Source organism: Triticum dicoccoides, chromosome 5B (genome assembly GCF_002162155.2).
Source record: "Triticum dicoccoides isolate Atlit2015 ecotype Zavitan chromosome 5B, WEW_v2.0, whole genome shotgun sequence".
Classification (NCBI taxonomy): domain Eukaryota; kingdom Viridiplantae; phylum Streptophyta; class Magnoliopsida; order Poales; family Poaceae; genus Triticum; species Triticum dicoccoides.
This window is the reverse complement of record NC_041389.1, coordinates 607,039,924-607,051,601: the sequence shown is the minus strand read 5'-3', so window position 1 is coordinate 607,051,601 and position 11,678 is coordinate 607,039,924. Positions and strand designations below refer to the sequence as shown.

Here is an 11,678-nt window from a genome sequence, read left to right as displayed (position 1 = left end):
TCCCCTGTGTGGGCCAGGCGTGCTTTTCCCTAGCGCCGGAGCCCCCAACGGCTCCCCAGCGCGTCGGGTTCGGCCTGTGACCGCCGGGCGGAAAAAAGGTCCGAACCGGTGATTTTCGGCGTCCTGGGGGCGCGACTGGGCCGTTTTTTTAGCGTCGGCGCCGAAAAAGTGGCCTGGGGGGCCTGTTGGGGGCGCGGCTGGAGATGCCCTTACACAGCAAGAGTATAACATTGAAAGATAACATCATGAATATGCGCACAAAGTAGTGCATTCAATGCACTTTCCCTGCGTCCGATGAGTGGCCTTGAATTACCACATCATTATCCAGATCTGTCGAGAAAACCCTTGATGCTGTGTGATCAGACGATGGCGGCACCTTGATGTCGTATTCCTCCTCGAGGCCTTCGTCTTTGGAGTTGGGCATCAGCAACCGAGGCAAGTGGAAGGAGAAAGTTTTTAAATTGAGGCTTATGTGGCAATGATGATAGGAGGACCGATGTCGAAGATGCGGCAATGGTTGAGTTAGTTGAATCTTCTCGTGCGTGTTAGTAGTATTTTCTCGGCTTGCTTGTTGTTGTGAAGTTGACACTGCGGTTGCGGGGTCCCAATGGCATACGATCACGAACAACAGGTAGTCCATTCAGTGATCTTCCACAGCACCAAGGTTTCTTAGTTCTCCTTCATTATCCTTCGCTAGAGTCGGTGATCGCTATCTTGTCGCAGGTCATTGGGTTCGGGAGCAAATTTTCATGACTCCACATTGCCCCTACAATGTGGGTTGGATCAACGATTGTTTTTGGTGAAGTCGAAGTTGTTTGCTCAGGGTTTAGGGATGATAATGCCGCCTTCTAGGGGAGTAGTGATGACAATGATGCATGCGTGTTATCTTGACGAGGCCCTCTTTGGCTTTCATCCAGTTTTTCTCTAATTAACTAAATAACTCTATTGTACTTAATTAATGTTTGAGGCAATTTTTTGCCTCTGTTTCAAAAAAGGTTATATCCAGATCTGTGATCCTGTCTGAGAATTTCCATTCGAATGCTTAGAGCATCTACAACAGGACTTCCCTAATACGACACTCTATATGCCCATGGGCACGCCCGGGCGCGTCCGCGGACAGTGACTGGGCAGTCCCCACATCAGTGTGTCCATAGCCGCGTATCTCATATCCGACACACTATATTCATACAAAATCATGAAACATACTATGCAGATCATCAAACGGCCAAACTCGACAGGAAACGAACATATAAACCAATAGCAAATAGGCATAGTTCACATAACAACACCAAAAAGATCACCAAATAGGCATACTTCACACATTTCAACTGTCTGACAAATTCTAACTAGATCGTAGGATCTAGATTATGTAGATGGAGAGAGGGTTGAGCTTCACCACTTCCTCGCCGGCCCTTTGCCCTTCCGGTCACCAACGCTGCTGTAGGCATCCGCGGTAGGAGGTGGGTCATTGTCGGAGCGGACAACCGTTGTCGCAGCCGTCATCGGAGGAGGAAGAGGAGACGGATGATTTGGTCCTCCTACCACTTGAGCTTGGCCACCCTCGCTGCATCCACCGCCTCCCACTCGGACCGATCAATGCCGTGCCGGAGCGCCTTGTTCATCCTCCGGAGCCACCGGACATCTGTCTCCGATGTCGTAAGTGATCGACGGTACACCCACTGGAGGAGCCGCTCATCCTCACTACTGGGAAAGGGCTTATAGGTGAACCCTAATGAGTGGCGGGCGATGTAGGGCACCCGCCACTGCTAATTTTGAAAGCAAGCAGTGGTGAGTGCTAAAACCTGCCTACGAGTGCTATGCAAGTAGCTGTGGCGGGCGGCCAAGATTACCCGCCACAGTTGTGTGTTTCCTAATTCGTGCTCGGCTGGCAAGCTACTGTGGCGGGCGCTGATCGTTGCTTGCCACAGTTCACTTCCATATCTGTGGCGGGCGGCACTTTGGACCTGCCACAACAATATTTGGGCACCATGTGGCAAACGTTTTCAAATATTTTCAAAGAGCGGGTGGCGGGTTCTAGCAGTCGCTCGCTATAGCTATATTTGCTCACGTTGCCGCCTCCCATGCTTATACTGGGGTGGCGGGTAATCCCTACGCCCGCCACTTCTACAGATGACCTTACCTAACCCCCCACGCGGCAGTCGGATCTCATCCTAAACACAAACTCTTTCTCCCTCCTCTCTCGCCACCGCCAGCATCATGGCGTTGTCCATCCACATCGGCGAGGTCGCGGTCTGCCGCCTCGAACGGTGTCGAGGAGCCAATCTTCCCTGTCGCCCACGCCGTCCCCACCTCGAAGTTCGTCCGTGTCGCCGTGCAACGCTACCTCAAACTACTTCCCCTTGACCGTTGCCCGTGCCTTCCTCCGCATCCAACGTCGTCCTCGTCTCCGTCGAACTCGTCGTCCGCTTACGCCTCCACCATCGACCTCCGCCTGGTACAACCCGCCATCCGACTCAGACCTGGTAAGCACACCTCTGTTGAACTTGTGGTATGGGCTTCATGTGGTTAGAAATATTCATACAACATTTTATTAGTGTAGTTAAAATGTACAACATATGGATAAAAATCTAGTACAACATTTTATTGGTGTAGCTAAAATTTGTTGTACGGTGTACCATTGAATCTTCATAAGTGAATGTCTTAAAATTAAATGCGTGTGCTAGACAATTTTTTACATATGGATGAGCATATGGTACATTCGTTTCTTCATGATGCAGATGTATTCAAATTGAGTGCCAATGTTTTTGCGAAGCATGGATTAAATTCCGTTTCGCTTAACTTCAAAATGTCCAATTTCTATCGAAGGTCATGCTGTTATTTTCCAAGCGTTATATCTAAATGTCAAATTGTTTAATGCGATTTAGACGAAGAAGCCACAATGCCTCGTTAGGACTCCTACGGCCATAAACGGAATTCCTACCGCCGTAGACATCGCCACGAGGGTGGCTCAGTACACTGAGATTGTGCTCGCGTATGTCGAGAGTGGTTGAGCAGCCACCGAGAGGGCTCACTCATATTCTGAGAGCGCTCAGGCATATTCCGAGAGCGCTAGAGCAGCCGCTGCAAGCGCAAGAGCAGCTGCTGCGAGTGTGCAAGCAGCCGCGGAGGGCATATTCCGAGAGCGCTAGAGCAGCCGCTGCGAGCGCAAGAGCAGCTGCTGCAACCACCCGCCACTGATGCCATAATAGCAGTGGTAGGAGGTCGGTGGCGGGTGGCCCTGAGAGCCTGGCCCGCCACTACTAGGCTTTTAGCGCCCGCCACTGCTAGGCATTCATGCAGTAGTGCCTTATTGGGCACCACCGGCATCATGCGGTGGCGGCGGAGTACTACGGTGCCGCGTCCGACATTGATCATGACGTTGTGGTTGTCGTCCATGTGAGTGCTCTCAGTAGCCAGTGCCACCACCACTGTTGTTACCAATAGGGGGAGGAGCGATCACCTCTGTCACGCCCTCTAGATCCACGCTGACGATTACTTCTGCAGGGGCTTTGTCCGCGCCACCTATGTTGCGTCCGCAGAGGTGTTGAAGCCTCGAGTGTCGTCACCTAGCATCTCAATTCGCTGGTCAAACGCAGAGATTTGTGAGAAGAGATGAACAAGTATAGGATACTTGATGGTGCTGATTGCTGCAATGAGTGGATCATAGTCCTGATCAAGATCGGCGAGGATATAGTTGACCCTCTCCGGATCAGAGACCGGATGACCAGCAGCCGCAAGTTCATCACCTAGGCTCTTCATCTTAGCGATGTAGGTGGGGACCGACATGGCGTGTTGGCGATGGAGATCCTCGGTTTGTAACCCGGGAAAGAGACTCTTAGGCGAACAACGTGATCATCACATCCGATAGATAAAACGTGGTTTCCTTCCCCATAACTTGTGCGAGAATTTCTTTAGAGGGAGAATTCAACAAGTAGCTCATAAGTTGCTAATCCTTCTTTATCAATTAGCGTACATGGGGTACATGGGATTTGGTGCGATGGCCATGGCTTCGTCGGCCTGCTGTGTTTCCACCATCATTGGTGGCGCGGCATCTGAGCCATCAAGGAGACTGGTGACCTGCGCGCCATGCAAACCCGACATCAATTGATTCTTCCAGAGGAGGTAATTCTTCCTTGTCAATTTCTCGGTTGGAGGTGGGCCGAGGTTGAGGGTGACGGCAGCCGAGTTGGAGGCCATGGCATGACGTTTATGTATGGTGTTTATGTAGCTAGAAGATAGGGAGAGGTTTTACTGTATACCATGTAGAAGATTGAAGGGTTTCTACTCTCCAACAGGGAAAGTTGTGTGGTATTTATGGCCAATTGTTTACAGGGGGGGAGGGGGGAGAGATAGAGATAGAGAGAGAGATTACACTATACAATTAAACAACCGTATCCATTAACAGTGGGCGGGGAAGAAAATTAAGAGACTAAATGAAACAAGTGTAGGTCACCAAGATTTGACACCTGGGGTTTGCTTGGTTGTCAGGAGAGATTGTTTGCTCTGCAGTTGCTCCTAGGGCATCATGTTGGCTCCGGCTGGCCTCTGATCTGCTGCAGCAGCCTAACACTTTGATCAATAAGGTTCGGTTTCAAGTATGCACATGCCAAAGGAACGAGTCCCAACAACCTTGCTGAAGATGTGCTGGTGTACAAAATACCATGTTCGCCTTTCCAAAAGCTAGAATTGAACTGTTTTACATGAGTAATAGTGCGCCAAATTTATGCATCAATGTGAAGTTGTTTTTGACGATGCAAGGCAGGCGTTCTGCCGATTTCATTAAGATATTAAGATAGGGAAGGGATAAAAAAATAGAGAGTTGTCCCTATTTACAAGAGGTAAAACTCTCCCAAAAAAAACTACATGTCTACATGCATGGAAAGTACATGGCTGAATTGGCTTCGATGTAATGAAATTAGGAGCATAAAACTTCTCAATCCTCAAAAAGGAAGGTGTTTTATACACGATATCCTTCCATGCAGTTGACAAACTCTATATTGTGAAAGGCATGTCTTATGCAAGTAAAACGAAATGTCTTTTTTTTTCGGGGTAAAAACAGAATGTCTTAGAATTTTATTTTATTTTTGAGGAGAGAATGTCTTAGAATTGGTTGCAAAAGAGATACATTGCTTTGAAATTTAGAACGTGCGTCTAGCGCGGTGGTAGAGACCTCCTGGAGTGGGGCTACCAACCAGGGTTCAAATCCTGGTTCTCACAAAAAAAGGCCCCTCGTTGCGTATACTTGTGTTGTGCAAGCCAGCGTGTTCGCTGCGTATACTTGCGCTCCCCAAGCCAGTGTTCGGGGCCTTTTCTCGACCTTACAATATAATGCCTTTGGGATTTCTCTCCCCTTGGGTCGAGTTTTTTTGGGGGAAAGTAAGATAAATGACTCGATCTTCTTTTGACCTGGCATCAAAATGAACAAATAAGAGAATTAACTCGGACATACTAGATGGACAAATATCTTGACTTAACTACGACGCTGGATATGGATGCATGCGATTTTCTTTACAACTTTGATCGTACAGTTGAGTTTTAGGGCTTCCAAAAAAAAGCCTTTGGAATCTAAGAATATGCGGAACATCAGAATATCATAGAAATGCATACGCAAAGTAGAGTATTAAGGAAACACCTCTTTTTTTGTGTGTAAATTTAGATGTTTGGTTCAGATGAATAGAGAAAACACAGTCGTATTAAAAGTCAACCTACATGCAAAATATAATTAGGATTAGGGCGGTACTAGGCGCCGGCGCGCCGGCCCAAAGTTTGGGCCGGTCGCACCGTGAGTGTTCGATGTGTTACTTTCTAGCCGTCCAGATTGAGTCCTCTGTTCATCCCCTTCCTCCGCATCTTCTTATCCTGAAAAAAGAGCAACTACACACAGCTTGAAGAGCGACGACGAGCGCCGCAGGCCGCCCCGCTCCCCGTCATGGATGCGCCCCCTCGTCGTTGACGGTGTGCAGCCTCACTGTCGGCGTTCGCTTCCTCGCCATGGCCGCCTCACGTGCAGCTCGTGGCCATGGATGTGTCGCTGCTCCGGGTTGCGCCGCCCCGCCATGATTGCAGCTCACCACCCCCCGTGGTTGCAGCACTGGGCTTGCGTCGCCCCACCGCCCTCGCCATCAACACCCGACGCACGGGAGCATCGTGCACTGCCCTCTCGCTGTCGCCTCCTAGGTCGCTGATTTGCCCATATAACCATCGCAGCAAAATCAAACGTCGATGTAGCTTTTGCTGCTGCCGGTTGCAGCCCACCGCAGCAGCACCGGTCGTTGTTTTCAGCACCGCTTCATCGATTGAAGCAAAAGAAAAAACACCGGTTCTAGCTTTCGTCAGTAATGGTTCCAGCATCCGCACACCGTGCTTGCAGCTCTGCAAGTAGCCGGTTCCAGCAAAAAAATCGACCGCCGGGCGTAGCACCATTGCTACCGATGTAGCTTTGGTAGATGTTGGTTCCAGCATTTTTGTATGCTGGTTCCAGCATTTCCCCCGCCAGCATGGAGCTTTGAAGCATCGCCGGCTTGCCGTTCCAGCATCTCTGGGATATGGTTCCAGCATCACCAGAACACGGTTCCAGCTCGGGCGTGTATCGATTCGAGTATGGTACGCACGTCTGGTTGCAGCTGCTCTGCCGGCAGGTTCCAGCATATTGCATCAATGGTTGCAGCACCGCAGGTAGCATGCGTCGTTCTCAGCTCTCCGGTGTAGCCAGTTCGCAACACGCCGCCGGTGTCGTTCCAGCTCAACAAACTATGCTTGCAGCACCTGCAACGCGCGGTCCCAGCTCCTGGCGATGGGCGTCTCCTCGGGAGGAGACTCGTCGCAGCGCGCTCGCCCAATGCGGCGCCAGAGGTGGTTGTAGCAGGAAGCAGAGGTGGCCGCAGACATGAGGAAGAGGAAAAAGAGACAGCGGCGGCAGGGACGAGGAAGAAGAAAGAGTGGTGGAGGAGACAACTTGCGAAGGGATAAGGGAAGCTGGCGTGGCTGCGTAGGCCCACCAACCCAACAGGTGCGGCATGTGATAGCGCGCATGCGACTTGGGGCACATGGAAATGTTTAATCGCGTTGTATTGTACGGTCCGCGCGCGACCGGCCGGATGTTTAGGCCGGCGCACCGGATACAAGCGTTTCCCTTAGGATTAGGGCTATAAATGGCGTGAAAAATGGTGCTAGAAACCTGTTAATTTTTTTTGTTAGCTCGATAGTTTATTTTCTCAGGAAAGAAATTTCTTGAACTGTTAGATCGATAAGTGGACTTAAACGATGCGCCGTTTAGATCCCTAATTTGGATGTTAGTATGACACTAAAGATCTTGTTCTTGTAATTTTTTGTGTAGTAATTCTAAAATTAGTTTAGTGGGGGACTGTAAATTATTGAGTTTTCATTTGAATCAGATAAAAATTATCACAAATTCCTTTTGCTCCAATCCTCTGAGCCGGAAGAATGAATGGTGTGACGAACCGAAGATCTCCTATTATGTGCTTCTATTGAGTTTTCCTATATGAACAAAGGAGGCATGCATAACAAAGGATGAGCACAGCAGCAGAATTGCACTTGGCTCACAAGGCTCCACTAGCTTTCTTTCGGAAATATGAAATAGTAACCAAAAAAATATAAAAGTCAAAATCCGACGCACACAATAGCTGAGCTTGGGACGAATCACACTTCAGTGTAAGTTCTTTCTGACGTTGTACCCATCATTTAGACGTTGCACATTAAGTTTTACATGTACTATAGACCAACCGTCTCTTCTTAAGGATTCTGCTTCCTATATAATCTCCTCTTCTTCACACGTTGGAATACGTGACCTCCCCTAGAACCTGCCGTGATTTTTTATGATTTTGTTATACACTTAATCAAATACTCGGCACCCAAGCGTGCATACGTGTGATAGGAAAAGACAATGAAGAGTTGCAAAAGAATATGACGGAACAATGCAGGAATCAGACCGGGTGATATTCACAGGTTTCGGCACAATAAATTCAAGGAAGATGCATGGGAAAGACGTGTAGTTTCAACTTAGAATTGTGAGGCATCAGAATAACCTATCGAGTAAGTGTCCGTTTTACAAGAAGTGCGATATACACCGTCACTAGTTCATTGGGACAAAGCCGTGACTTTGACAAACACCTAAGGGCATCTCCAGCCGTTGGCCCCCCAGGGGGCGTCAAAAAGCGCCGCCTGGGGGTGAGCCGGCTCAAAAAATGGCCCTGGGGCGAGTCGGCCCCCAGCCGTCGGCCCCAGGGCCGTCCCTAGGCGCGTATTAAAAAAACATGTTGAGACGTTCGGCGAAGTTATGATAAAAACTAGTTAAATTTCGTCTAAACATGGCAAATTTCGGCGAAATTCACCATTTTCATGATATTAACCTAATCTAAAAAAGAAAGGGGCTGAAGTCGTCGTCGCCATCGTCGTCGTCGTCGGCCTTCTCCTCCTTGACGCGAGCGCCCCTGCTGGACCCGGCGTCGCCATGGCGGACTGGCGGCGGCGCGTCGTCGTCGTCGTCGTCGCTGTCGCGTAGGACGACGACCCCGTCTTCATCGCGGCCGCGTCGGCGCTCTTCGAAGCGGCGCAGGGCGGCGCGCTGGCGCTCCTTCACCTTCTCCCGGCGCGCCTTCTCCATCGCAATGGAGTCCTGGCGCGCCCATTCTAGGGCCGCGTCGTCGTCGTCGAACTCCGCCTTCACCGGCGCAAGCCCCGGCTCCGTCTTCACCGACGCCAGCCCCGACTCCGTCTTTGGCTTGACGAAGCGCGGAGGAGCCGATGAGGACGAGGCGCGCCGGCCGCCCTCGTTGATGACGATGCCGGCGCTGCGAGTGCGCCGGCCGAGCGGCGACTCCGCCGCGGGCTCGGCCTTGACGCGGAGCAGGGCCGGAGTGCCGGAGGAGTGCGACGAGGATCGGGAGGAAGAAGAGGAGGAGGACCCGAACCTCCTTGGCGCCCATGGCCCGACGCGTCGGTGCTGCGCCGGGGGGTACGCCAACGGCGGGTCGTTGCCGTCCTCGAGGTACGTGAGCACGCCCTCGAGTGTGCGGCCGGGGACGCCCCACCAGAGGTGGCGCCCCTCGCTGTTCTGCCGGCCGCCGACCACCGGCGCGCCGTTGGTGGACGCCAATCGCTGCTGGTGGCGGCGCTCGAAATACGCCGCCCAGGCCGCGTGGTTGTCGGCGACGTACTGGGGGAGGGAGAGTTGGGCGTCGGTGAGGGACGCACGCACGATCTCGACCTCCTCGGCGAAGTACTTCGGCTTCGCCACGGCGTCGGGCAATGGGGGAATGGGTACTCCCCGGCGCTGAGCCTCCACCCCGATGGCCCGGCGCGCATGTTCGGCGGCGCCGGAATGTTCGCCTGGAACAGGAGCCAGGACTCCTGTTCGCGGAGCGAACGGCGGCTGAAGCCGTTGGCCGCCGCCTCGTCTCCGGGGATCGTTCTGCCATGGCGACGGCGGGGCGGGGTGGGCTCGGGAGAGGTAGAGGGAGGGGCCGGAAGGTGGCGCACGGGAGAGGCAGTGAGAGGGAGGGGTTGGACGGCGGCGAGGGGGGCTGGTCTGGGCACAGGCGAGTGGAGGCCGCTGGCTTTTATAGCCGGACCGCACCCGTGTGTACGCGTGCGAGGGAAGGGAGGCGTCGGCGCGCCGCCCCGTGAAGCGCCGCCCGTGAGGAATCAATGGCAAGGCTGACCGGCGGTAGCCTTGCCATTGATTTCCTGCGGGAAGCGAGGCCGTTGGGGGAAGACGAGGCGCCGAGTCGCTGACGCGGCTGGCCCGCATCTTTTTCGCGTCAAAATAGCTCGCCCCGGCGCCCCCGGGCGCCCCCCAGCGTGCCGGGTTCGGGCTGGGTCCGCCGGCGCTGTTTTTGGCCCAAGCCGGCGAAAATCGGGCTCCTGGGGGCGCGACTGGGCCGTTTTTTCGGCGCCGGCGCGAAAAAATCACCTGAGAAGGCCTTCCTGGGGGCGCGGCTGGAGATGCCCTAATACGGTAGGCACAAACTCATCGTTTCTGAAAAAGAAGGAAAAGCTATACACTCACATACGTTCATCCATACAAACAAGAGAGGCCATACTGTTGTACATGACAAGTGTGCGTGCTTCTTTGAGTTGTACGCGGTGTTCTAAACCAATGTACGTATGTGCACGCCTGGAGTGAGAGCAGTCACAACTTTTAAAGTTATAATGCGAGTCAATTGCTGGATGTCTGAGAGTCTGCACCTGTATTGTATTAAAATAAAGTGATGAAGCTTACACATACTCCCTCCGTACCTTTAATAATTTAAATAATTATAAGACGTTTCATACTCCCTTTGTAAAATTTTAACAATTGTTTAAGGGGGAGTACGTGCGTGCTTATTCGCCGTGGGATGAGCTGAAGTGTACGTGGCCGTCCCAGCACCGCCGGATCTCTTGAACGCGGTTCGTTCACCACTTGGCCGCGCGCGTACCGTGCCGCCGAACCCACCCATAGCGCTCTCATCTCATTTGTGTTCGCGCCGATCCGTCTCCACTCGCTCACTTCTACGCCGCGCCGGGCCGCCGACAAGGCACTTGCGCCTACTCAGCCCCCACCCCACCACCCTCGAGCAGCGCGGTGTACCACGATACACTCTCAGCGCGGAGGCGATTGGTCGTGGGGCCCGAGCCACGCGGTGGTGTCAGCGCCACCGGGCTCGGCGTCACGGCCTACATCATCGGCCCGCCGCTCTACTGGCACCTCGCCGAGGCGCTCCACCGCTCGGCGGGCGCCTGCCCCGCCTGCGCCTGCGACTGCGACGCGCTCCCGCTGCTCCAGCTCCCCGAAGATACCCTCTTGCTGTTGGTGCTGGACGTACTGGCCCAGATCTCCTTGCTCTGCCCGTTCCACATGGCCCTTCTTTCCGTGCCTTCGCCGGGCAATTTTTCTCTGCTGTTAGAGCAATGCGTTTCAAACCACTGGCTATTTCCTACTGCTGCGGATGGGCTAAGTACTTGCATGATATTCAATCTTGTTCGCCGAGCGAGCAATGCGTTTGTAATCGCTGGCTATTGCGTCGTGCTGTGGACGGGTCGCCGTATTCACTACCGGAACAGGGCCCTATGCCGACAGCCATATATATGCTGACGGCCCCCGTCGGCCTTGTCTGGGCTATGCCGACAGCCATGTCCAGGCCCTCGGCGTAATAAAGCCGTCGGGCTATCCCGAGCTATGCCGACGGCCCCCGTCGGCCCAAAAGAGCCGTCGGCTTATCCCAAGTTACGCCTACAGCGGCCGTCGGCATATATGGGCCGTCGGCATAGTTGTGGGCCCGGCGATCCCACTCGTGCCGTGCGGCTAACGGCGTCCGGTCTATGCCGACGGTCGGGATGGCAGGTCGTCGGCATATATGCCCTTACCACGTCATCGATCCGAGGCGCATCGACCACCACCTATGCCGACGGCTGCCGTCGGCATAGATGCCACATCACTGATCCGCGGCGCGCCGGCCATCTGCCCTATGCCGCAGTTATGCCGACGGCAAAGCCGTCTGCATAGTTATTTTTTTTTCTTTTTTTCATAGCTATATTTTTTTCATAGTTTTTTTTTCTTTTTTTACCATGTCATCGATCTTTTTTTTCATAGTTCCTTTATCCACTTTCCGGTCACCCCCTCCACTCGTTAGTTTTTTTTCTTTTTTTTCATAGCTATATTTTATGTTTTCTTAAATATA

At 52.8% G+C, this 11,678-nt stretch overlaps 1 pseudogene; it reads left to right on the top strand.

Moving 5' to 3' along the window:
• Positions 1-6,545: 6,545 nt before the first annotated feature.
• LOC119310255 overlaps positions 6,546-11,678 on the top strand; it is a 96,601-nt pseudogene continuing 91,468 nt past the window's right edge.